Source organism: Ursus arctos, unplaced genomic scaffold, assembly GCF_023065955.2.
Source record: "Ursus arctos isolate Adak ecotype North America unplaced genomic scaffold, UrsArc2.0 scaffold_1, whole genome shotgun sequence".
In the NCBI taxonomy this organism is placed as follows: Eukaryota; Metazoa; Chordata; class Mammalia; order Carnivora; family Ursidae; genus Ursus; species Ursus arctos.
Genome location: NW_026622763.1, coordinates 89,083,358 through 89,111,274, shown reverse-complemented (window position 1 = coordinate 89,111,274; position 27,917 = coordinate 89,083,358). Strand labels below are relative to the sequence as shown.

General features: G+C 48.1%; 1 protein-coding gene across 1 annotated transcript in view; it reads left to right on the top strand.

The window, feature by feature from the left end:
• The window catches only part of MARCHF4 (membrane associated ring-CH-type finger 4), a 106,401-nt gene that overhangs the window by 1,087 nt on the left and 77,397 nt on the right, over nucleotides 1-27,917 (top strand). The gene's annotated exons all lie outside the window — the stretch shown is intronic.

Sequence of the window (27,917 nt, the reverse complement as noted above, 5' to 3'; positions counted from 1 at the left end):
AGTGAGGAAGAAATGGGGAGAGATTCTAGGTCCAAGAAGTCTCTACAGTTTGCTAAGATACTTCTTGGCAGACTCAAGTTTTTTCCTAGGTTGAGAGCAAATAGGCAAGCAGGTTGAGAGTGAGTTTAAGGGATATGCAGAAGGAGGTAAGGAACCTTGTCATATCTACTCCCCTTCTCAGGCCTGAAGCACATCAACTTAGAATATCCCTTAAACCCTCCCCATCTCGGACAGGGGATGCCAAGTACAATCACGGACCAGTCTTCCTAAGTCTGAAGGTCCTCCCTTCCCTGTTCATTCAGATTTTCACAGATAGACTCACCTCAGCCCTTCCAGCTCCACTTCCAATCTAGTGTCTGCTAGAGGCTGGAGATAGTACGTGGACATTCTCCTAGAGTCATGAATTATGGCAACACTTAGAATCCCAGTTAGAAAAGCATCACCTGAAAAATCTGATCTAGTTAGTGATGCTGGAGAAGGAACACTAAACTGCACCTTGGTCAGAGTTCTGTGTTTGCATCAGCCACTTTTTCAGTAGCTTCCCAGAAGTGGAGGGAAGACTTCTGGGTGCTTCCTGAACAAGGGGCAGAGCAGTAGGATGCCATGCCAGTGATCCTGAGGGGGCTCTGGCTCTTGCTGAAGGCTTGCTCTATGAGGGACAGGTTTAGCTGATATTTTCATTCATTTTATGTTTGCTCTGAATGGGCAACATACTTCAGGGACAGAAGATGACTGGGGCCACAGCCTCGGCATTATAAGAGGAGGTGATGTAGATCTCAGTGTGAATAAATGTTTCTAAGGGGCTAAGGGCTGGGTTCCTCCTTCTTGTAACTAGGCTTACTGAAGTCCCAAATGAAGTCCCGTCCAGAGTTGAGGACTCTTGTAGGTGAGGAGGTCCAGGGTGCCTGCTCAGTGCCCTTCTTCCAGCCCTTCTCTCCACTTCCATTGGTGGGCGCAAGGTGGAGTGGCTTGGCTAAGAGCAAGAGTGAGGCCTCACTTTGGGATGCTCCTGATCAACCTTTTGCCCCAATCAGGAGCCTCATCTTTTCCAAAACAAAGAATTATTTAGCTTCCAAACTTCTTAAGCTGTTTTCTCCCATATGGGTTGGCTTAGGTCTGCATGTCACAGGGGCTGCTGGGAGTGTGGCTTCTGGCAAAAACACCCTTGTCTCTAGAAAACAGCAGGACTTGGAGCCTGTTCTGGATGGTATTTCACTGTGTGAACTTCTTCAAATCTCTTTATGCCTCTGGGCCCCTTTTCCAACTTCTGTGATTTAGAGGCACCTTTTTCTGTCCTCCTTTTTTCCTTGTAAGTGTGTTGGGAGGATTCAGAATATAATGAGCCTGAAAACATCTTGAAAGGGATTAAAATATAATGGCAGGTATTTTGATCATGGAAAAGCAGTATTTTGTTGAAAAAAAGAAGAAGAAAAGGATCTTAGGAACATTATGAAATACCCACACATAATATGGGGCCTGGGCAGAGGTTAGGAGCTTTCCTTTCTTGTTCATTATTTTTATGGTGTGTCCTAAATAAAGCACTGAATAAAAAAGCTAACACCAATAAAGGAATGGGCTCTATTATTATGTAGAAGGAATAGGGGCATAGTGTTGTTATTAAGAATGGATTAAGTCAAGCACTTCCTGCATATGATGATTACATTTTGGGGGCTTGCATTATTCCTGCAGGAGCCAGGAGGTTTTAATGAGATCGTGCTATAGTAGTGATAAGAGTAGCATGTGTTAGATATGAACATCTTTTCCCTCTTTTTACTCAATTTTCTTCACAGGATTTCAGTGAGGAAGGGCGACAAAGGGGAGATGGGGAAAACCCTCTAGAGTAGAAAGAGAGACAGACAGAAAGACAGAAAGTGAAGAGCTGAGATGTCAGTGTCTTATTTTCTGTTCAGGAAGCCAGCTGTCCAGCAATCCTGCACCTGTGTCTCTGAAGGGAGAGCAGTCTGCAAACTCAGTAGCTGAATGTCTTGGTCTTTTCTTTGCCCAAACAAAGGAACCAAACAGCTCCCTAGTCATTTGCCTGCTGCTCCAGGGGCTAAAACACTGCCCCAGAGGAAGACCTGATCTCTTCCTGACAAGGGCTTGTATATGGTAAAGGGCAACTGGAGGGTCCAACCACTTCCAGGTTTGCACGTGTCTATAATGGTCTTTACATTCATTCATTCCTGCATGCATGCATTTACTTTAAAAATGTTTATTGGGCACCCACAGTGTGCCAGATACTGTTTTAGGCACTGAGTATCCAGGAGTGAACAAAACAAGTGAGACCTCTGCTCTCCTGAAGCTGACATTCTAGTAGAGATGCAGAAACAGACCAGTCAACTCGTAGATAAATAAAGCGATTTCAGATGGTGTTGAGTACCATGATGAAAGTCAAACAGGATAATGAGCTAGACAAGAATGAAAGGGAAGGTTTGGGAAAGATGCAACTACATTAGAAAAAGTGACCAGGGACAGCCTTCCCACGAATGTGCCATCTGAGCTGGCCCCCTGAGAAGGACCCCCCTGATATGCAGGCCTGGGGGAAAAGCATTCCAGGTGGAGGAAATAGCAAGTTCAAAGACCTAAGTGTGAAGAAGCTTAGCATGTTTGAGAAACAGAAGAGAGGACAGGAGGAGGCAGATGGATGGTGTGTGAATAAATGCTTTGAGAGCCAACTTGGCTGCATGCTGGAAAGCTGACTGAGTAGCCACTCCCCTCCTCTCAGCCATTCATTCAGGTTGGACAGGGGTCAAGGACCCATGGAAGTGTGGGACAAGAGCCCAGCTGGCAGCTCTTCACTCTCTGTTTCTGGCTGAAGCAGCACTGGTTCACTTCGATGGACCATGGTGGGTAAGCTGAGGTCTCTGAAACCAGATGGCCCCAGTTCGAGGCCTGGACAAGTAGCACAGCCCCTCTGTGCTTTAGGTTCTTCCTTTGTAAGACAGGGATAATAGTGCTAGACCCCAACTAATGGTCATTCTGAGCATCAGATCAGTCAACACGGTTAGAGCCATGCTGTCACAGTGTTTTGCTGTTATTATCTCAGAGGCTAGACAGTGCTCCCCCTGCCTCATTTAAAAGCAACAGTATGCCCCCAGCTCCCAGTCTAGGCCCTGGCTGTGATTGTGGTCTGGTGGTGGTAGTAGATTGCTCCTTGTGCACTCACAACCCTCTAGGCGTAGAGTACTGCTCCTCTGTTTCCATCATCAACAGTCTTTATTAAGTAAGTGCCTACCTATGCCTGCTGCTCTGCCGAGCAGGGTCTGGAGACACAGGGCCAATGGGGCCCTGCCCTCTGGGAGTTTCACAATCTAACCCAGACATCAGAGAGACTGATGGAGATCAAGAACACACAGGGGGTTGCAGGTGAATTATAGTAATATTGGATACAAGAAAGAGATGTGTGCTTAAAAGCGGCTAGTGTGTGGGGTGCTTTTTCAGAGAGACAGGTGGGGGGAATGTGCTACCTTTTCCCCAATTAGTCAGAGAAGGCTTCTCTGTTGCTGCTGAAGACCAAGTGAGAAGCAATGGATGTAGGCTGAGTTTAGACAGCTGGAAGCAGAAGAGCTGTGAGACACAGGGATACCTCGACAGAAAGGTGAAACCATCTCCTAGGCAGGGTCAGCTGTGGAGCACCTAGAGGTGGGTACAAGGATGAAATCCACCACAGCAGTGGTGGTGGTGGGGCACCTGTTTTGGACCAAATGGAAAAGAGGAAATGAGTCTGGAAGAGATGAACAGGCTTGGCCTGTCTCCCTTATTCTTCCTGGGCTTTGCTTCCATGGAACTCCACATTCAGAAGGAGAAAGAGTAGTGTGAAATATTTTAGTCAGTGTTTTGGGTCCTGGGAGAGTAAGAGAAGAGCTTTGCAGTGCTCAAGGGAAACTGGAGATCCCAAGATGCTATGAGAACCCTGGGAATGGAGATCAAGTAGAGCATTTTAGGAGAGACCCATACAGTGTATTATTTTTTAGTGCTATGGTTCAATTTTACATTTGTGTGTGTCTGTGTATGATCATTTAATTAATATCAGTCTCCATGAAGAACAGACCCATCCCTAACATTTATGGACTCTAGAACAAGAGTATAGATAGAGGCTCACATACCATAAGCCAGAATACTTAGAAGTAATAAATCCAGATAACTGTTAAGTAAAACGAATTTTATCCTCCTATCCCAGCAAATAAAATGTCAAAACAACCTGGAAGACAGGTTTGAATTTAGAATTATTGGATTCCTTAGAATTCTGTGCTAGCCATTTGGGAGTATCCTGCCCTTGGTCTACAAGCCACTTGGATTCTCTTTCCACTGCTGGCTACATCTGGCAGCAGGGTGAGCCTTTGTTACACACGTGTGGACACTCCTGCTGGCTTGCTCAAGCTCTGACCATACCACCCCTAAACAGCTGTCCCTTGCCCCTCTTCCTTTGAACCTGAGGAAGAGAAAACTTGACTGTTCTGAGAGCAAGCTCATGTCTGAACACATAGGAATTCTGGGGTCCCAGGTAATCGGAGCATGTTCTAGAAGAGAGGCATAGCTCCTTGACTTCATGGATTTCCTACGGGAATGGTGCAGCTGAAGAAGGGCCAGAGTGGGGCCTTCTATAACAAAAGACCCTCTTGCCTGGGTCTAAGGCACTGCAAAGGGACTGTAAGATCCCTAGAAGCAGCAGCTTTTATGCGTTTGCTCATCATTGGGTCATCAGCTCCCAATATGGTGCCTGGCACCTGCTTCATACTCTGTAAGTTTTTGTTGAATGAATGATCCTCTAGAGCTCACCCAGTGGGGAGCTCCACAGGTAGGAGAACTGGGGAGAGGAGACTATAAGGAAGAAAAACACTTGCTGGCATCAACTGCTGAAAATATGCTGTGCAGAAGGGGCAGACCTGTTCTGTGGAATCACAATGGGCAGTGCCTTGGCCAGTGATGAAGTCTTCAGGGAAGCCAACTTTGGTTTTGATAGTAGAAAGAACTTACTATCAAAGCTCTCCCAAGATAGTATAGGCTGCCTTAGAAAGGGGGCTCAAATGGGTGACTGGAGCCAGTGACCCTCAAGATCCTTTCTGAGCTTGAAAGATGAGATTGCTTGAGGGTCCAGAGGCATTTTTAATATAAGCATAAAGAGATGAACTTGCATCCTTTTTCAATTCAAGGGGTCATCTCATCTCAGTATCTAATCCCAGTGTAGGCAATACATGGCATGTACAAACATGTCTTCAGCAGAGATCACAAAGAATAGTCCCTGTCCTGTGTTCACAGAAATCCTGAGTTTTTGGCAATCACGAATTTACACCAAGCACACACCACAGTGGGAAAGCAGCATGTCATGAACAATAGGCAACAGATACCATCGTGGACCTAAGGATGCAGAACCATCCCAGAAAAGGGGAAGCCCAATTGGCACCCCCCACCCCCACCCAGAGTCATGAGCAGGTATTGCCATTTTCCCCTCTTGGGTTTTCCACTGTGGTTTTTCCATTTCTACTTCAGCCAGTCCTGGTCCTGTTTAAACTGAAAGCTCCGAGGACCCTTTCCTCACCCAGGGCTCTCACCAGTGCTCTCGTTCTTTAGTGGGAAGTGATGTAAGGATGTTCAACCTCCACCGTCAGGTCCTTGGCTGCTTTCCCGATTTAGCTATCGATTTCTTACATGCACATACATGCACACGCATGCACAGGAATAAAGCACTGAGTGCACCTGTCTCACTTTCACAGACAGAATTAAGGATTGGAGGAAGAGAGGCACCTGCTGTCTTGACAGTTGTGGAGTGATTCTCACCTCGATTGTCTGTAGATCCTCTACACAGGGTTTACTTTGCAGTCATCCTTCCTCACTTGGCAGCCTGTGTCTGCTTGCGGTGGGTTGGCTAATTTATTGGGTGTGGCTTCTAGCTGAAGCCCCCATATAGAAAAGTACTTAATAAAGCTAGTAGTGCAGGAGTCAAATATGGATTTCTAAAGAGCCTGGGAGGTTCGAGAAAGGCCGGATACTGGGATTCTCTCTCTCTCCTCCCCTCCACTGCCACTCTCCTCTTTGCCAGCTGGTGTGTTGGAGAAGCCCAGCTGTGGCCTGTGAGTTGGGGGAGGGGGAGCAGGTTAAGGGGGGAGGGGCTACTCGAAGGAGTGTGGGAATGAGCGAGCTGCTTCTTGTTTGCTGGGAAGGAAGCCAAGTTGGAAGTGAGCCCGGATGTAAAGGAGTTGGCAAGTGAATACTGTGTGGCCTGAGCTGCACACCATCCCCCTCCCGAGATGTATCCTATGTCAGATAGAGTCTATGTGTGCATATTGCATAGAGTACACACTTGATACCTCCCTCTGTGTATGTTAAAAGTAAAAATGGGGTGCACGTGGGACTGACTGCCTCATAACGAAATGGGCAAAATTGATTTAGTTACAATTTGAGTTCCAGGTAGATGCAAACTGTCAGCAAAAAAGAGGACCCGCAAATAGAGGCTCTGTGGAACTCCATGATTCAAGCCCCAGTCTTGGGCCCAGTTCGTTGCCCTCATGAAGATTTCTTCCGGGGTCCTGCTCAGAGATGTTGAGGTGGACAGATCAAATTAGTTTCCTTCTTTATGGAAAGGTCACTTAGGATGGGGTTGAAGTCAGTCAACATCAATTTCTCCAAAAGAAGCCTCTCGAAGCCACCCTAGTGGCTAGCATATGACTCTGCATACAGTAGGGGCTCAGAATGTGCTGATCCCTTGGTCTCCTTGTTGGCACATGTTCATTCCAGACTAATAGTGCTATCTTTGGTCCCTAGTGTACCCATGGTAGAAGGTATATTTGTGTGTGTGTGTGTGTGTGTATGTGCACATATGTGTATGTGTCTGTATACAAATTAAAATGCCAAGCAAGAGGGATATGGATGCCCCCTTGAGACCCCCCTCCGCCCCATCCAACCGCCTTTTCAGATTCTACACTAACAAATAGTGATGATTCGCATCCTAGTAATCATAGTGACTGTTTTCCTGGCTTGAGTACTCTTGGCCAGGAGCAGACCTGTTCTTGTTCTCTTGCTGGACAATGGGAGGAACATAGGCTTCGAAGTCAGAAAAACATGGGTTTAAACCCCAATTTGGGCCCTTCCCAGCTGGGTGACCTTGGGCAAGTTACTTAATCTCCCTGGACCTTGATTTCATTGTCTACAAAACAGGAATAAAATATTCAGCTTGAACACTCATCATAAGTCGTGGACATGCTCCATTAAAGTTCTAGGCACACAGCAGCTGTTCATTAAATGGGAGTGATATTTACCCCCATTCTGTCAGTGTGGCTCAGAGACCTGGAGTAGGGTTCCCAGATCACGCTGCTGCCTTTCCTACTACTCTCTCTTACTACAGCCTTAAAAAATCAGATGCTCTAAGTAAGGCTGTGCTTTGACCACAGTGCACCCCCGGCTGTTTTTGTGCCTGACATCAGGGATGCGTGCTCAGATCCCCAGTGTGTCTGTTTAGCTGGCTTCCTGCCTCTGTATTGCCTGATTCAGTTCAATCTCCCTGCCCTCCTGCCCTGGTCTCTTACCCCCAATAAAGTTGTCTTTATCTATCTCCATCATTGCTATGTTCCTGACAGATCTTTATTACGCAGCACTCTCTTCTTGGCAGGAACTGTGCAGAAAGACACTTTCCTGGACTCTGAGTCCCTAGAGGTCAGGAGCAGGCTATGCACACAGAGGAGCACATGGAGGAAGTGGCAGAAGAAACGCTTGCCCAACATGTGACAGCAAGGTGTTTGCGTTCAGGGTCATCCCTAGATGAGGGCTTCTGAAAGCCTGGGATGAGATGGATACCCCGGACAGACACCATGTTAAATAATGTTGATCATCAAGTGAGAACGTTGTTCTCTTTTCAGTTTGTTCTCGTGCCTTATGATTAGGTCTAGGGGAAAATCTCATTGGAGTGATACTATGTCTTTAACACCCTTTTAACACTTGTCATTCTTCTTTGTAAACAAAGAGAAGGCATCAGGCTCGGAGTCTTTGGACAGAGTAATATCTAGCTGCAATTTGTTTTGTCTGCGGCTGTGTGTGTCTATTCTTTTTTTAATACATAATTTTTTTTAAGTGGGTTTAGGTTTGAAGCAAAGCTGGGCTGAAAGTACAGAGTTCTCATATACTCACTCCTCGCCGACCCTCCACCCCAACCTCATCCTGAGCCAGCGTAGTGATTTGTTACAATGGGTGAAACAACACTGACACATCACTATCACCCAAAGTCCATAGTTTACATCGGGCTTCGCTCTCGGTGTTGTATGTTTGAAGGGTTTTGACAAATGGATAATGGCATGTATCTAGTATATATGGTATTATTATAGTTTCATGGCTTAAAAATCCCCTGTGCTCCACCATTTATCCTTTGGCTCCTGCCCCCGAACTCCTGGCAATAGAGCCTGGCCTCTGCCAGGATGTCATAGAGCTGGAATCATATAGTGTGTAGCCTTTTCAGACCGGCTTCTTTCACTTGGTAATATGCACTCAGAGTTCCTCCATGTCTTTTTGTACCTCGATAGCACATTTCTTTTTAGCACTGAATAATATTCTACCATATAGACACAGCTTGTCTATTCCTACTTTGGTAAATGACATCAGTTTTTTACTTATGGTGGTGACAAAGGTCTCCTTTAGAAATACATTTATTGAAGTAAAAAAGTAAGACATTTAGAGGAAATGTTAAGTACGAAGTAAATAATAGTGTAGATGGTACATGCATACCTTGAAAGTGACTGAAGTTTAGGTGACATTGACCTGGGTTGCATACATTATAATAGTTCTGAAACATTTGTGGATACCAAGAAGTGCCTCAAGAGGGGGAGAATGCTGAGTCCCAGGCCATAGACCCAGGGTAGTGCCCTGGAATCTGCATTTTCAACCACTGGCTTTGACTATTCTAATGCAGGTGATTCAGGAATACTGTGTATTAGGCAGCAGTTTGGAGAGGCAACCAAAGTGGTGGTGGGGGGGGAGAAAGAGATGCCTCCCCCAGACCTGAGGTTACCAGGCATACAAGGAACAGGGGAGTGGGCACTGGGGGTGGAGAGAAGACACAGGACCCTGTGACAAAGAAGGAAGTGACATGTGTCACTCAGGGCAGAGACAGGAAGGGATACCTCTTGCCTCTCTCTCTTTTCCTGCCTCAGTGATCTGAGAGCTATAAGTTTCAAACAGGATAGCTGCGAGATGGAAAACGCTAACCCACCCAGGGCTGTAACACGAGGGAGATGCAAACTTTGATTATATTAAGATGCTGAGACTCAGAGGTTTGTCTGTCGCCCAGCTAATGTTAATTTCCCCGGCTAATACAGCCATTAATTCACACTTCTGAATTATGTTCAGAGAGTATTCTTGAGCAAAATCAAATCAGGGGCCTCCCTGGGGAGGTCCCAGAGTCCCAAGGCAAGACAACAGAAAGTACGCAGCTTGCCGCCCCATAGCTCACTGAGTACCCACAATGACATGCGTCAGCTCACAAATGACACATCGCTTTTACCTACAGCTCATTGGCTGGATCTGGAAACATGGCTCTACCCAATAGCAGTGGGGATGGGGAGTGTCATCCTCCGGGGTGTCTGGAAAAAGAGGAAACTCGGGTATGGTGAGCTCGGTGCGTCTTTCCCTCAACAGCATTAGTACCTCTCTCTTAGGGTTGTGAGAAAGGTAGATGAGAGAACACATATTGAGCACGTGGAAACTGCGTGACCCACAGTGAGCACTCAGTAAATGCCAGTAGTTTTGTCACTATCTCCTCAGTTATGAAAGGAGGAGGTTGTCCTCAGAAATATCCAGGCCCCTTCTAGTTCTGCTGTCCTCTTTATGCCATATCATGTGGAGGAGCAGTACTTGGGGCCGGCAGACCAACGCCCCCCTCGACCAACAGCAGTCTCCCCAGAAGAATGAACTTAGAACTGGACCTTCAAGACCAAATCAGGGGAAGAATTTGGAAAATAGGGCAGTGAAGACTGTTCCAGGTATAGGAACAATGGAAACAAAGAATCAAAGATGCTTTTGCAGGAAGTTAGCACCGTGGGTAAGAACGCAGGGCCTGCAGAGCCCAGCAGAACTGCTTCCAAATCCCAGTGTGGCCGTGTAGTCGTGGTATGACATTGGGCAAATCACTTACAGACCCAAAATCTTCATTTTTCTCCACTATAGAATGGGAATGATAATAACAGGGTCTGTCTCAGAGGTTGCCGTGAGGTTCAAATGATATAACTCATGCAGAACTCTTGGCATGCTGTGGAATGCAAACATACGACACATTTGCAAATGTCCAATGAACATTAGCTCTTGATGTTGTTATCCGGTCTTACTCACTTCTTCAAGTTTTCTTTGAGAATTTCTGCCTTGGCGTGTGTGTGACTGTGGCTGCTGATCTCGGGAGGTGCTGCCAAGACATCATTGGGGCAGATGAAACTGAATAGCACTGCTGGTAGACTAAGTGGAAATGATCGCACAGATAATACGTACTTTTTAAAAAAATGTGTATGGAAGCCATCGTGATGAACAAAATCAAAAGCTTCCTTCACTTTAGTGTAACATCTTGTCCAGAAGTATATTCTCAATCAACCAATGCCCAAAGTACTAGTCAAGTCACTTGAGGCTGTGTGAAAGTGACCCATTAAAAGGGAGCTAAGTCGAGGGACCGTCTACAGCACAACTAACCAGTACTTTCCAAAAGTGTCAAGGTCATGAAGAATGAAGAACAATGAGGGAAATGTCCCAGATTAGAGGAGTCTAAGAAAACACGACAGCTGAATGCAATGTGTGATCTGAATTGGATTCTGTACCAGGTAAAGGACATTAGTGGGACAGTTGACACTTGAATAAGGTGTGTAAACTAGTTAACGGTATCGTATCAATGTTAAGCTCCTGGTTTGGTCACTGGTCTGTAAGATGATAACCTTTGGGGAAGTTGGTTGAAGGGGCAATGGGAACTCTTGGTGCTATTTTTGCAAGTTTTTTAAAGAATCTGAGATTACTGCCAAATTAAAAGTTAAAAAATAAAAATAATTTCAATGGGGGTAGTCCCTAATCCTTGGAAAAACTGGGAATTACTAGTACAGAAAAAAGACCATGGGTTTGGTGGTTACAAAAACCTCATTTAGAATTTGGGCTCTAGAACTTCCTAGCTGTGGGCTTTGAGCAAATCATTTAACTCCTTTGAACTGAAGTGTCTTTTGTCTGTCCCATGGAGCAAAGTAAAAATATTTCATAGTATTGTTGCAAGAACTTGAGCAGACAACACCTACTGCAAGGCATGAAGGGGCTCCCCATAAACATGAACTCTGGGTGCTCCTTCCACCTCTATCCAGACAGGACGGTAAACAAGCCTTGCACCTTTCCCTGGGTATAAGTACTGTGTGCTAAGTGCTTTGAGACTGACAGGGTGACACCTGAGCAGTGAAAGTGTTGAGTGGGCAATAAAGTTTTCCCATTATGGGATCTTAAGCATATAAACAGAGTTAATAATCATCAGCAGAAACAGCACTGGCCATCATGCAGTGTTCTTTAACAGTGGTTAACCTAACACCCCAAAAGGAATGCTTTGGCGCACTGAGTCAGTGTGGGTTGTCTATTTTGATACACCCCGTGGTGATCCCTCCAGGAACCACAGAATTAAGCCTCCATGGAGCTACGTGCTGCTTGAGAAAGAAAAGCTTTCTAGTACTGGGGCTCTGAGTTCTCCAACGTGTTTAGAAAACAGCTGTCCAGACCAGGCAGCTGCCTGTGAACGAGAGCTGGCACCCGCGAGAAGCCAATGTGTCCACTCCTGTGGGAGTGAGCGAGAACGCTGTGGAGGTAAGGGAGTGGGTATGGGTGTGCCCAGGGAATACGACTATTTAATTCAGAAGAAAAAGGCATTTGAGGGTGTTGGTCCTTTCGCTGCTCCAGCCTTTTGCACACCTTTGGTCCAGAGAGAGCCCGGAGGGTCTAGTATTTGCAACATCAGTGCTGACATTTTACGTAATACTCGCTGCCTTGTTTCTTGCTTTGGACACCCAGTAAGAGTTTGCAAGCAAAAAAAAAAAAAAAAAAAAATCAGTTTGGGGCTTTGGAGGAGTATATGATACAATTTCAAAGGTTCTTCCTTTCCCCCAAAAAACACATAGAGAGAGGTTCTTCATGATTTAAATTGATTTTTATCTTTCCTATGAATGTAAAGGAAGTAAAGTATTTATTTGACATGATAGCTGAAATTTGCTTCCAAACAATCCAGTGGCTATAGATAATATAAGACTGATCATGTGTTTAAAAGTGTTGAAATTGGGTGATGGGTTTATTGTACTATTTTATCTACTGAAAAAAATGTTTTATTACATTATATCTTATGTATACGTATATGTATTATATATTTTTTCTACTTTTATATATGGTTGAAATTTTACATAATAAAAAGGTAGGACATATTATTTGCTATAAAAAGACAGTTAATAAATAGGTTTTATAAAAGGGGAGGTGGAGCTAGCTGAGGGTAGACGGGATAGCTTTGGGCACAATAATGCTGGGGACCCAAGTCAAAGACAGAACGTGAGTATGTCTCACCATGCACTTCATTAGTCTTGCTCAATGAGGGGAATACATTTGATGACCTCTTGAGGGATCTTCCAACCCCAAAGGTCATGATTTAAGATGAAAATGTCCTGTCATCCATTTCCTTTCTGGTCTACCTGGTGTGATGGCAGCAAAAGGATCAGTGTGACCACTGACTCATTACAACTGCGTGCCAGGCCCTGGGAATGCGCAGACAAGAGGTGGAGCTCAGAGTCTAGTGTGAGAAGCAACCACAAGACAACATGATGGGTTCCTTGAACCAGGATTGCATTCATGGTGCTGAAGGACCCCACAGGAGGGGTGGCTAGTGATGCCTGAGAAAATGGGACAAGGATTGCCAGAAAGCTAATCTCTGAGTGGACAAATAGGGCTGAGAAGGGGGAATTCTCCTGGGGAAAGTATATGCCAAAGTACAGCAATACAAGATCGACCTCATTCTTCTCATTCGAAACATATTCCTTTCCACTTGGCCTAATCCTTTCTCCCTCTCATTGCTTTTCAAATTGCCCTGCTATGTTTTAAGACCCTATATAGCTTTCCTCAGAGAGCTGGGTGGATTAAAGTGTGGGCAGGGTGCAGAGAGGGGAGGGGTGAATTTATTCCTCTCCAGCAATTACTCTCAAGGCTAGCTTCTCTGGGCTGGGTTCTAATGGCCTTTCTCATGGTCTGGCTGTGCTCAGGACCACCTGCCTGGGAATAGTAACGCCACAGAAACTCGCATGGTTAATTGAACCGAGTTTTTATCTGGAAGCTTCAGGAAAGTCTGGAAAGACCCGTGGGGTCCAGAAACTTCCTTATCCTCCAATACATGCAGAAGCACTAGCTCATATTCTTGAGGTAAAGAGGGAAGGGCAGATGCTTTTTCCTAATTTTTAGAAGTGAGAAACCCGGATCCAGAGAGGTGAGGTATTGTGCTCCTATTTTCAGACTGGGAAGTACCAGTAAATACCTTACAGGAGAAAGCCATTCATCTTTCCCTCACTCCTCTTTCAGCCATAAAAATGCTCATTCATTCACTTCCTAATGCACTCCTATACTGTGTGGTAAAGTGTTAATTTACCAGAACATCTGGAGAATGGAAGAGACTAGGGAAGGAGAATGGGCAGGAATAGGGTCAGCTCATGGTTAATTTCATTTTCTAGTGCATTCAGGGATAACCGTACAATTTATATTATAACTTTTATTGTCGAGAATCTTTACAAAACGTAAGTCTACCTTGCAGGGTGTTTGAATACTGCCCAAATTTCTTTTATGTCGAAGGATTGTTGTTTAACACTGGGCTCTGTGGTTAGAGAAGGCAAAGGGAATGAAGTTCTAGCTTCACAGACCACAGACATCTTGCTGAAGTTGGTGAGTGGATTTTATTGGAACTGTGATATCAACTTGTTTCATCTTCCTCCCACAACAGGGGAGTGAAATTTCTAGTTTCTTCATTCAGCAGATATTTATTGAACAGCTGTTTTATGCCAGAACTATGCTGAGGGTTCTAGATATGCTAGTGAACTGGAACCTGGCTCCTGTCCTCCAGGATCTTGTCCCGTAACTGTAGGGGGTGTGATAACAAGGCAGAATGGTGAGGACTGATAGTCGTGCCAAGTGCAAATGCCTGCAGGCTTGAAGATCAGGGAGGCCTTCTCACAAGAGGAGATATTGGTGCTGGACCTGAGGTTGGCCAAGATAAGACAGTGGGAGGGCATTCCAGGCAAAGTAGGAGCTTTTCCAAAAAACTTGGAGGGAGGAGAGGCACGTCACCTCCAGGAGAAATGGAAAAGCCCAGTGAGCTTCAAGACACAACTATTCACTCATTCTCCCTTCTTTGCATCCTCTGGGGAATCAAGTTGGCTGCCTCTCTAGGGTGTCAACTGTGGAAGATTTGAGTCTCGCTCAGCTTGGGGCTTCATCTGTGCCAGCCTTGGCCTAGTCCCGCCTGGCTTCCACCAGGAAGCTGCCTCGCTTAGCCTTTTGAGGAAGGGGAGACAGGGGTCCCCCTCATTGTGGGTGCCACCATGGTAACCACCATCTCAGGTTGCTGGGGAGGGCAGCCGGTTGACAAAGAGGGTGTAGAGGCCCCAAAACTGCAAACATGTGGAGCTCTGTGTTTCACCGAGGTTGGTAAATAGTGTCTCATTCAAGGCCCAGGCACAATTTCATCTCAGCTCTCTCTAAACTAAAGGCCATTTTCTGGTCAGAGAGTTAAACAAAACAGAACAAAACAAGTCATCAGTATAGCACTGGCCCCATCGTGCTTCCAGACCTTCATCTTCTCCAGCTCTCCCCCCATCTCTCTGGGCTTGCTCCTATCTGTGGAGATCAGGGAGACACAACCATGGTACTAAGTCTGTCTCTCTTTTTCCCTTGTCAAATTATCATTCCTTAGTTGCCATCAGCATCATTGCTACCTACCTTCATGCTAGAAAATGTTAACAGGTTTTGTTGCTTATAGAAGAGTATGTTGGGAGAATGGGATGTTCCTTCATTTTTGAGGTCAAGGGAATCAAGGTCCAAAGAGGTTACATGATGTTTCTGTGCTACTGTTTCGCACACACACTGGACTAGGCGTAGATATTATAGCCGCGAACCAAACAGACAAGGCCTCAACTATCGTGGGGCCTAGAGTCTAGAGGTGAAGTCTAGAGGCATTACAGGCCCCAGGTCTTGCTAGTGGTCCTGGCAGGCCTTGGCCATCCCAGATGAACTGCTCTAGCTTCTTGGCACAGTTCTGTTTGAAGCTCTTGCTTTCCCCCTCCTGGATAATGCTAACTTCTTGATCAAATTTCTCGTCCCTTTCCCACTGCATTTCTGCTTCAAATATGCACAAGACGTCTTTTTTCTGCCCTTGGTGATGTCTGGCACGAAGCTGAACTTCCAGTGGTAGCAGCGAGATCTGTGTTATGCCTGTTGTTGTTCTATGAACTCTCCAGACTCTGAGCAAATAATTAAGGAGTAGGACAGAACTTCAGCTCCAGTTACGCTCCAGGAATATAGTAAAGTCTTCCAGGACAAAACCATGGAATAGAGAATACCATCCCTTGCACTCCTCATGGATGAGAGGGCAGACTCAGAAAGGTCAGGTAACTGTGTTGGTTTGTAGGGCTGGAGTTTAGATTCTGGGATCCTGGCTCCTAGTCCAGTGTTCTTTTTTTTTTTTTTTTTTTAAGACTTATTTATTTATTTGAGAGAGAGAGAGAGCATGAGTGTGCAAGCGGGGGAGGGGTAGAGGGAGAGAGAATCTCAAGCAGACTCCCAGCTGAGCACAGAGCGCAATGTGGGGCTCCGTCTCAGGACCCTGAGATCATGACCTGAGCCTAAATCAAGAGTCAGACGCTTAACTGACAGCTACTCAGGCGCCCCTCCAGTGCTCTTTCTTTTTTTTTTTTTTTTTAAAGATTTTATTTATTTATTCGACAGAGATGGAGACAGCCGGTGAGAGAGGGAAAACAAGCAGGGGGAGTGGGAGAGGAAGAAGCAGGCTCATAGCGGAGGAGCCTGATGTGGGGCTCGATCCCACAACGCCAGGATCACGCCCTGAGCCGAAGGCAGACGCTTAACCGCTGTGCCACCCAGGCACCCCAACCTCCAGTGCTCTTTCTACTATTTAATTAAAAATAATGAAATTCAGTACTTATTTGTTAAGCACCAATGATGTGCTAACCATGTGCCAACCCTAGGAATGCAGAGAAATAAACATGGCTCCTTCTATCAGTGACCTTCCTGTCTTGTCAGGCTGAAGTATGTCAGGGAACGCATAAAATTAATGGTGGAGAGATGTTCTAGTTACAGCATGGGCAGAAAAGAGGGAAGGGTCAACTCTGCTTGAGAGGATCAGAGGTGGGCAGGCTTCATAGACAAGAGCCTCTAGCCGGTGCTAGGAGACTGGGTAAGAGTTCACCAGAGCCCCATGGAGGAAGAGGCACCCTGGCACCGGCAAAGGAGAGGTGGTGTGGCATGTGAAAGGAGTACACATGTCAGGGGACAGGACGCTGAGGACCAGAGCTCCTTGAGCACGCGCAGTGTGTGGCCTCCACTAAGGCTGCTCCTAGCAGTAAAGGAGGCAAAGAAACATCCAGACCACACCCTGACTCCACAGAATGACCTCTGAGCAGTTCATTCTCCTGCTTCTTACTGACATGGAAACAAGCTAAATGCCTACGGTATGGTGACAACCAAACGCCATTGCGATTTGGACCTAACCTCTCCTTCCAGCCTCCAGCCTCCAGCCTCAGCACCCTGACGTCCCATCAGCCACTCCAGCCAATCCCCACTGCTTGCCATTTTCCATTCTCCAAACACACCCCTTGGCTCTCTCTGCCTTTTAGTTTCCATTCAAAGGCTTTGTGTCACTTGCAACCTCTTTCCCTTTTTCTTTCACCACCAGCCCAAACCCTAACTGCCTCCTCACCTGTCACCCTCACCTGTCACCTTCTCCATGAGGACTTCCTCCCACACTGCATCTCATCCTGGCTGTGCTCCCACAGATGCCCTCACCACAGGCTGCCTGCCCTGTTATCACCATTGACCTTCATTTCCTTTCCCCAGTGGACGGTGAGCTCAAGAGAGCTGCTGCCACGCGGAGAGCTCCCCGTTGTGTCACTCACTGCGCCTGGCGGGTGCTGGGGCTCAAAAGGCAATGTCTTTAACAGAATCCAAGTCAATTAGGTATTGAATACTTTCATGGATCCACTCAAGAAAAGCATTTTTTTTTTTCTAACCAACATTTTCTGCTTTCTGCTGCTAATGTGAGTGCTATGGACTGAATTGTTGCCCCCCCCCCCCCCCAATTCACACATTGAAGCCCCAACGCTCTGTGTGGTGATATGTGGAGACAGGGCTTTAGTGGGGGGTAGGAGGGTTAGGTGAGGTGGGGCTGTCACGATGGGATTGGTGTCCTTACAGGAAGACACCTTAGAGAACTGTTGGCTCTGCCTACGCCACTTGCCGATGCAGCAAGAAGGTGGCCGCCCGCCCGCCAGGGTTCTCTCACCAGAACCCAACCATGCGGCCGCCCTGATCTGGGCCTTCCAGCTTCCAGAACTGTGAGAAAGAAATGTCTGGTGTTGAAGCCACCAGCGTGTGGTATTTTGTTACAGCAGCTGAGGGAGGGGAGATCTAGGAAGCGTGTTGTTAACCGTATCTCAGTGGCTGGCACCTCACCGTCCCTGTCATTCCTTCAACACAGTCAGTACTGCTTCTGAGACTGGGAATCCGTTAGTGAGCGGTGAGCCATGCCCCGGCCCATGAGGAGCCTACCTGCTCGCTGTCAGAGGCAGAAACCCAAGGACGCCACACAGGAGGACTTGAGGGACATTCAGCAAACCACTGATGTACGGTCTTCGGGGATTTCAAGATCCTAGAAGAGGAGAAAGATTGAGGGACTGTTGCCAATGGCAGGAGACCCAAGATAAATAACCTGAAATGCAGTGTGGGAGCCTGGAACCCAAACCACGCATGCTCTTGGGAAAACTGGTGAAGTGTGAGTGGGGTCTTCCATTTGGTAATCGTGTTTAGCAACAGTTCTGGCTCTCATAGTTGTATGGTGAATGCGTACGATGTCAGCATTGGGAGACACTCCAGGAGGGATACACAGAAACTACCATTTTTGCAACTTTTGTGTAAGTCTAAAAGTACTTGAAAATAAAAAGTTAAAAAAAAAAAAAAGAATCTGAGCATAATGCTCGATTCCTCTCTTTTCTTCTGCCCTTTCTCCATCATGGGCATTTTCCTTTTTTTCTCTTTTTAAGTAGGCTCCATGCTGGGCATGGAGCCCAATGTGGGGCTTGAACTCATGACCCTGAGCTCCAGATCTGAGCTGAAATCAAGAGTTAGACACTAAACGGACTGAGCCACCAAGGCGTCCCTTCATGGACATTTTCCAACCAACACATTCATCCATTACTTTTACTTCTGTTCTTTTTTTTTTAAAGAGTTTATTTATTTATTCATCCATCAGAAAGAGAGAGAGACCACAAGCAGGGGGAGTGACAGGCAGAGGGAGAAGCAGGCTCCCCGCTGAGCAAGGAGCCTGATGCGGGACTCGATCCCAGGGCCCTGGGATCATGACCTGAGCCAAAGGCAGATGCCTAGCCGACTGACCCACCCAGGTGTCGTCCCCTTTTACTTCCAAATATCTTTCCAATCCATGATTCTCTGGGCCTGGACAGCCACCGCCTCAGTCTGAGCTGCTCTCTTCTCTCTCCCTGATTCCTAAATCTCTGCTTTCACTCCTGTTTTCTCCATGTCTGTTCTCTACAGAATTGCAGTGATTCCTCACTCACATGGCCTTCAAACTCGGGACCACATCCCAGCTCCTTGACCTGCTTTACCAGGCCAGCCAGCCTCTGCCCACCTCTCCAGATTCTTTTGTTGCCTACCCTCACCTGCTGCCTTCCGTAACTTTCCTAGAGATACTGACCTTCTCTCTGGTTCAAAGGAGCTCCCATGCGCTTTCTATCCTCTGCAACCCCTCATTCCTTCTGCTCAGGAAGCTCTCTGCCCCCTCACATATGCACTTCTCCCCTCGCCTGATTGGCACCTCCCATCCTTCGGAAGTCTCTAGTTCCTGTATGGGTTGGGCACTCCTCCTGTAAGCTTTGCGGATCCTGACTCAGCCCGGTGATCACAGCACCCACCCCACTGCGCTGTCATCGCTCCTGTATTCCTCCCTAGACTGTAATCTTGTTGAGGGCAGGTGTTGTATCTATTTGGGTCCTATTGCTTCCCAGCATCTTGCACAGAGGTCAATGGATTTTTGTTGAATGGATGCACCAACATTTCTAAGCATTAACTTTATGCATCGAAACCCTACCTCCAAGCTATGTGTGTTCATGAGGGGGTGGTGGGTACCAAAGAAACAGATCTTACCTTTGATGGGGGGTGTATGTGTGTCTAGATTCATAACTGTCTCCTGAGCTTTCCTGCTGTAATCTGAAACCAGCCCCCATACGCAGAGGGCAGGGAGAGACTGAGGAAAGGGGCAGGCCACCCCAGGTGGCAGATGGCAATTTTAATACTAGTAAAGGGAACTTACATACGAGGCTTGTCTTGGGTGGCAGGAAGGTGAATGGATCCCTGCACCTGCCTTCCAAATCTTAAAAGCTTATAAAGAAAACTTAACTGGGCTCAGCTGGGTATAACGTGCAGGTGTTTTTAACACCACCTCACTATCTCAAGGCTCTGTCTTTGGAGCAGCCTCTGAGAGCTGGGAAAGAAAGTGGAACCCACATTTCAAGGACAGGGGAGGGAGTGAGTGCCAGGGTCCAGCTTTCAGGTCAATGGGCAGTCATGTCTTTCTGATCACATTTCCCAACTCTGTGTGTGTGTGTGTGTGTCTGTCTGTCTAGAGTGTGCAGGGTAAAATCAGTTCTGAATGTTACTTGACATAGGGTGACCAACCATCCCAGCTTCCCAGAGGACTGAGGAATTTCCCACTGTGTGGGACTTTAGTGCTGACCCTGGACTAGTCCCAGCTGGACCTGGACCGTTGGTCATCCTACAACAATGCTCCAACGAACCGCACCGTAGACTGCTACATCTAGGGACAACACCTCAGATACTCAGTGTCTGCTTGCTGTATGTTGAGAAACACTTGTTGATTGACTGATAGATGCCTGTTTCCACACTCTAGGAGAAAGCAGCCACCAGCTGTTTGCCAGGCTGCCTAGAGTCAAGGAGGTGTGATCTCTGAGACCTTCCTATTAGAGCTTACACAGGGCAGGAGGGAGAGGTTAAGTTAGATCCCTAGCACAGACCTTCTCAGACTTTAAAATGCGTATGAACTTCAGGGAGTCCCTGCTGGGCTGCAGCATGATTCCGCCTGTCTGGGCTAGAGCCTGATGCTCTGCGTTTCTGGAGGTTCCCAGGTCAATGCTGATGCTTCTGGTCCACAGAGCACACTTTGAGCACAAGGGGCTCGTGCTCTCAGTGTTAGCTGGCATATTAGAATTATCCGGGGCGGGGGGGGGGGGCTCTATAGATGCCCAGACACAAACCCTAATTAAGTCAGTCCATAGGGTGGGAACAGGCATCAGTATTTTTACTCTTCCCGGGTGATTCCAATATGCAGACAGGGTTGCAAATCCCGGGGGGGGGGGGCAGGAAAGAGAGAAAAATACTGCTGATGATAAGGGCTGATTGATTGGTCCAGATGGGCTAGGCTGTGCTGTCAAGCGATTTATTGGAAGTGGAGTCAGAAATCTAAAAGAGGGAGCTTATTTTGGAAAGCCTGGAGGCAAGATTCTTTAAAAAAATCAGGGCATGACGGTTTGTGTTCTTTGGCCGTTTAGCCAGCAATCAACGACACTCCTTGAACCCCCAGGGTGATGGAGTCCAGTGCACAACTGTGGGGAGAAGGCGCCCTGCTCTGAAAGCAGCTGGTAGGAGAGACAGAGGTTTTCCGAAACCCGCACCAACGGGTTTCAGACGAGTCATCTACACTGGTCTTCCAGCTATTCAGAATGTCTCTTCTTCCCTTGCTGGTTGAGGTTTCCTAGCAGCTGTTCCAAACATTGCCCATTCTCATCAAGTTGCCCACCTCAGTCTGAGCAGATGAACTTGCCTCCTACTTTCCTGAGAAATGTGGGGTCAGCCATTCACATTCCATCATCTCCCCACTTCCACCTGTCATCATTCTTCCTTCACTTTTGCAAATGTCTGTCTTTACTTCATGTCTCCCCCTCCCTCCTGTGTGCCTCCTTCCCAAGATGACCACCGCAGTGCCCTTTGTCGCAGCTCACCCCAGCATCTTCCATCTGCCCTGGGACTCCGGGTCATTCACTGCCACCTACACATGCACGCATGCTCTCGAACATTCCAGTCACGTCCTCTTCGCTGGCCCCGCTCGTGGGCACGCTGGCGTGCTAAGGTCTTCAACATCCCCGAAGGTGTAGTGTGCTCTTTAATCCCCTCGTGCGCTTCTGTTGTACAGTCTGGTTTCCACTCCACCACTGACTGAAAATGTTCCTTGGAAGGTCCCTGATGACCTAATTCTAAAACCCAGTGGCCTCTTCGAAGTTCTCCCTCCATGGCTCCTCTGCCCGTTAGACTCCGTCAGTTATTCCCTCCTGGCCTCTGGACTTTCCTCTCCTGGGTCTTTGTTAACGCGTGTGCGCGGTGCACATGCGCACTGGCCGCTCACGGTCCCACCCACTCCGCTTCCGGTGAAGACTTGTCCAAACTGCGGACCATCCACTGGCAGGTGTGGGTCATGAAGTCAACTGCATGACTGCATTGTAGCCAGCGTTCTCTCCCCCCCTCCCCCGCCCTCCTAAGAAATACACCGGAATAGGATAGGATGAAGTTTCGAGTACATTCCACGTAGGAAGGGTAAGTATTGTTAAATGTATATTTTTGCTGCAGATTAGTTAAAAAAAAAAAAAAAGTTGAGAAGCTTCTGTTCTACTTTGTCTTTCTGTACTGCCAAACCGGGAAGTGAAAACGACATTCCCACACCTCTGCAACATTTCTGAAATCACAGTAAGACCATCTCTGCGAACTGAGCCCTCCTGCCAAATTCCCTGTACTGCCGATGGTTTCTCCCGGGTTCCCATGCCGCATCCTGCATCCTACGACTTCCCCCTCTCCTTCTCCCTCGGTGCATACCTCCATGCGCACTGAATCAATCACTAGGGCCCACTCGGAAGACTTCAGCATCCATCCCCCCTCCCCTGCATTTCCCCTGGCTTCCACTGCACTCAGAGATCTTTCTATTCAGACCCAGAATGTTCCAAGAGACTTCTAACTACTTTGCCCACCTCCAGTTTTAGGAAGCCCCCCAGTTCAGTTACCAGCCTGAACTGTCATTTGTGAGCTGTATGACCTCAGGAATGTTGTTTGACATTTCTAAGTTGTGGTGTCGTTACCAGCAAAGTGGGAATATTTAATATTTTTCTCACAGGGCATTCTCAGGATTCACTGAAAGATATATAAAGAGTATATATAAAGCTGGATGAAGGATTATAAACAGTCTGACAAATATTAGGAGCTCAGCTATTAGCTGCAAGTCTCCTAATTCATCAGACACCCTGCTATCAAACCTTCTATGGCTCCCTATTGCCCACTGAATAAAATACCTCAACTCTGGTCCTAGTCCCCTATGAGTCCTTCAACTTGGCCACAGCCTTATATTTAAATCTTCACATTCTACTAGTCCCTGTTTTTCTGGACAGCAGGACATGTTACCATTCCTTTCACAGACATGCATATTCCTGTCTTCATGCTCTTTTCCTAGGCAGTTCCTTCTGCTTGCCTGGTCCCTCCCCTAAGTTCCACCTGTCTCCTCTCTCTGGTATTCCAGTACATTCTTGCAGCAGGGGAATATGAGAGCCTTCCCCTCACTGGTGGCCCCACTGGAGACTGTGGGAGCTGACTGGGTTCGAGCCCAGGTGCTGCAGGTGTCTCAGAGCACAGGTGCACTGCTGCACATGCGAACCAGTTCCTAAGGCCCAGGACAGGGAAGAAGGTGGCATGCGGCTCTTTGCACAGGCATACGGAAAATAAGACCTCAGCCCACTCCTTAACTCTCTTTGCAGGGTCCCAGATTCACTCATCCTCTGAACTGAATAAGCTTCAGAGTCTCTCTAACGTCTACAGCCCCATTCCCACTTCTATAGAGAGATCGGTGCCCCCTTCCCTGCCGCCCCCATTGCAGCATCCTAGGCCAGTCACAGCCACCTCAGCTCCCTTGCTTGTCCTTCTGAGGGGCACCTCAGCCCAGCTTGTCTCTTTGACAAGACAGGTGCGAACTGGAGTGCCAGAATGTGCACCAGAGGGGGTCCTTTCTCCTCCTGGATGGAGGCAGCCCTGGGTTCAACAAGCTGCTCTCTCTTGTGCTAGATAGGTGCCCTGGTGACTTCTGTCCCCATAGACAGCTGAGCCTTGGTCCTTCTCACCTGTCAACTGGAGGGCAGAGCATAACCTTATGGGTGGTTGTGAGGATTAACTGTAGTTGTAACCTGTTAAGCCCAGCCCAGTTCCTGGTGTCCAAGGCCACAGGGCTCAAACTGAAGGCTCTCTGCGGGTGTGTGGGCAGCGGTCCATTTTCTTTGACTGAGGCTGGGTATATTTTTTATTTTTTATTTCTTAAAAGGTTTTATTTATTTATTTGACAGAGAGAGAGAACATAAGCAGGGGGAGCAGCAGGCAGAGGGAGAAGGAGAAGCAGGCTCCCTGCTGAGCAGAGAGCCCGATGTGGGGCTCGATTGCAGGACCCTGGGATCATGACCTGAGCCAAAGGCAGATGCTTAACAGACTGAGACACCCAGGTGACCCTATATAATTTATTTTTTATAAAAATCATACACACACACCCTAGAAGTGATTCCTCTTGAAAAGTTGTTAGATTGGAAGGCCCAGAATCATTGGGTCTTTTCTTCCCAGTCATGGGCCATTGCTAAGTGGCAGTTGTCCCTAACCAGGGGCAGTTTGCTATAGTCCCTCCATAGGTCCCTGATCTGACCCTCCGTGCATATGGCTGATATTTAATATTGCTGCGATATTGCAATGTTTGACAGCTGGCTCGTGAGCAGCTGCTGTCTGGGGCTCTACCATCCCTACTGCCCTGGCTCTTCTGCTGGGATTAATGCTCCCTGATCTCACCAAGATCCAGCAACTAAAGGGTTAATGCCCAGCACAGCCGAGCACCTGGGACCCTTGTCAGGGCTCCAGAGCAGCTGATTGGTTGGTGTTTGTGCAGGTCCCGTTATTATTTTGAACAACATCACTGCTCAGATACACTAGAGCCCGTGCCCCAGGTTCACCTCTGAGTCCCCAGCATTGAGCAGAGGACCCAGCACACAGTGGGTGCTTGTTTGTTGACTGGCTGACTGATGGACTCTGCCTTATCTTCTCAAAAGTCTTAGTTTCCTTGTTATTTTAAAAAGATTTTTTAAATTTATTTTTGCAAGAGAAAGAGAGAGAGCATGTGCACAAGCAGGGGGAAGCGGGGGCAGAGGGAGAAGCAGACTCCCCACAGAGCAGGGAGCCCGATGCGGGGCTCGATCCCAGGACCCTGAGCTGAAGGCAGACGCTTAACCGACTGAGCCACCCAGGCTCCCTAGTTTCCTCTTGTTAAGGAACAGAAAGTCAACTGAGTCAATGTGAAGATCTAACTGGAAGGCCCAAGGAAGCAGTTCACGAATAGAGCAGTGTCCCGTCTACCGGGCAGAAGGGGGCTCCAAGGAGCTGTACAAACCGGAAGGTTTTTATAGGAAGGAGGGTGTCGCGAGGAAATTTCTAGCAAAGGGGAAGAAAAGGTCACCTTCCCTAAGGGGGAAGGGCAGGGGGCCTTATTAGGTGGATTATCTCCTCTTCCTGGAGGGGGTGCGTGGAGAGGGCCTGTGTGACAGATGACCTCATTGATGCTGATCAGAAAACTCCTGCCTGACTGGTTAAGACCTACATTTCTGGGGGAGGTTGAAACTGCAGCTAGGTTGGGTATCACCCCAGTTTGGTGATTTGGCCTCAGTGACGCCATTTTGGGCCTGTGATTTTCTTTTTAACACACCCTTTTGCTTTCCCCTCCCCTTCTTTGGAGGCTAACAGGAAACTGGGTCAGCCTGGATCCTGCCCTTTTACTCAGCTCTTCCTCCCAAGTCCACACCCAGTTTCTGGGGGTGGGCTGGATTGGGTCTGGTGGTGTCCCTGGACCCACGGCTCTCAGCAGCAGGCAGCCCTATTCCAGGAGCCAGTGGCAGGAGAATACAGATGGTGCCTTCTGCCTTGTGGGCAGTCAAAATGTAGTCATGCACGAGAGACCGTGGGTGTAATCAAAACCATTTTATTTCTCAGACAATGGAAACAAACAGAACAGCAATCTCAGTCAGGACATAGAAGGACCAGCAGGGAGCACACAGATTGGAGGAACTGCAAAATGGTATAAATTAATGAAAATGGTTCTGCTGGCACTTCTCACTGCCTGCCTGCCTCCTTGGAATGGTGCTAACAATCGCTTTCCTGGGGCCCAAGCACTTGGGGGCCGGCAGTCTGGGAGGGCACAAGCTTGAGCATTTGCCCTCAGAAGGGAGTGTCAGCAGAATGAGGGGGAGGCAAAGGGACTGACAGCCACGGAGCTGTTCACAGCCTGGACAGAAAGGCGCAGATGTCCAGTTTGAGAAGCCAGGAGGCTCCCGGGTGAGCCCTGGGCTGCTCCTGGCTGGCTGGGTGACCTTGGGCAAGTTGCCTCACCACTCCGGGACTTGGTTTTCATATCACTGGATAGACAGGCTCCTGGAGTTTGCAAGTCCCTGCCAGCCTCTATATTCTGTGGCCCCCGAATACTTTTTCATGCAGACCCCCACCCTCATTTTCTCTGTTGAAATTCTTTGGCTTATATATTTCTCTCCTACAGCTGGGAGCTCGTCCTTAAGGCCAAGGGTCATTTCCTTTCTCTTCTTGATCATGAGGTGTTAAGAGCATGTAACGTGCTGAGTCTGTGGGGAAGGACGGACAGAGGGACAGCCTCGGGGATGGCCAGGACTGTTGCAGGCAGTAGCTACTTACAAAGGAAGGGTGGACGTCAGATTAGGAAATCACTGGCTTTGGCTCCGGGTGGGGTTCATTACATTCGCACTGAGGCTCCGACCTGGAACCCACCCCCCCCCCGCCCCGCCTCTTCTTTTTCCTCCCCCAGGGAAAGAGCTCTGGAGGGCATCACGTGGGAGCTCCTGGCTGAAACCGCACCGCCAGCCCTTCAAAATCATTTTGGGTGTTATATTCACGTGCTACCCTATATTAAAACAACAACAACGCGCAGACGGGAAAGGCTCCCCCCCCCCGCCCCCAGCCCACCCAGAGGTCCCTCATTTGGGCCATGAAAACGAAGCATGGTCCCCAGAACCCGGGCTGTAAAACCGATCTAACAGCGGAGATGCTCCAGGGAGGGGTGGTCCGAGCAGCAGGCCCCACCCTCTCGACTTCCTGTTTCCTTTGTCTGGGGCGCGGGGTCTGGGAGAACCAGGCTGCGGAGGGGTGCGCAGGAGGGCTGGAAGTCGGGCTTCTGCACCCCAGACTCGGAGGGGAAGGGGGCGGTGCTGGGGGCGGAGCCACGGCGGGGAGCCACCTGCCGCTGGATTTAAGTTGATTTCGATACACCCCAGCGGGAGGCCCAGGGTGACGGTGGAAATTAAGGGCACCGCACCCCCCACCAGGCTCCCTGGTTCTCAGTGGTCCTGCTGAGCCCTGGGTGATAATGGGGCCTCCCAGAGGGTCTCCATAGGATCCCTCGTGATGCCAGCTTTATACTTGAGAGACCCCGATAAAACCCAAAGCCCCAAGTCCGTGCCTGCCCCATAGTGGGGAAACGAGTGAACGAAGGAGCAGATGGATGAATGACCAGAAGTGCAGATGAGGATTTGAAAAGGACTGCGAGACTGCCAGACTCTCAGTGTTAATGCCACTTTTGCTCTTGCTGAAGCAAAACACTTCTTAGCTGAGCAGCCAAGAGAGTAAAGCATGTCTTGAAGGAAGTGGGGGGGGGGGATGAAAGAATGAATGGATTTTGTATTTTGACATATTTACTAAGAAATGTGGAAGCTGCGTTGCCCCTGCTAATTAGAGTCAGAGCAACCTGATTCCAGGGACGCGCCATGCCGCGGGAGGGGAGCCAGGGGGATGGGGTGGATTTTCCAAGGGGGATCTCGGGCTTTCCTCCGTTGAGGATGGAGGACTGTAGGAGGTGGGAGGGTGGGGTTGAGGAACTGAGGAGGCGCCCAGAAGGGCAGGGTCACTTCACATGTTGGCATCTTCTGCGACAGGCCAAGCACTCTCTTCTTTCACAGGTGCCAGTATGATGGGTCTGCCGCTGGGGAGCGCCGGGAAGGGAGTCTCGGTAACCAGGTCTGGCCTTCCAACTATAGCTCAGGAACTGAAATACTAAAGGTCAAAGGACTGGTCCAAGGTCACTCTTGTGTTCTTTGTGCTTCACTCTCCCCTTTCTGGAGACCCTTTCTTTCCGCTCTGTTCCCTGCTGTCCAACCCAGGGGCCACAGAGTGGTTGGAGACCCAGACCCTAGACTCAAACTAACTGCCTGGTTCTTCAAACACCTCCTTCCCCAACTTGCTGGTTGTGTCTTTGGGAAAGTTACTGTCTTCCGGGCCTCAGCTTCTTGTCTTGTAAACAAGAGATAATAATGGCACCCACTTCATAGGGTTCTTGTGAACATTAAACAGATAATCCATTTAAAGACTTTGACGCGTCGCAAGTGTGCAGTGTACGTGACTATCATCTTTGAAGACTTGGGAGTCCAAAGGCTATGAATGTCTTAGCTCAGCCAATGAGAAGCTGTGTGACTGTACGGATCAGGGTCTGTTTAGGAAGAGAGCCCATGCTAGTTAGTTCAGGAGGGAACTCGTTATGGTGGTGGTGGTGGAGCTGTAAG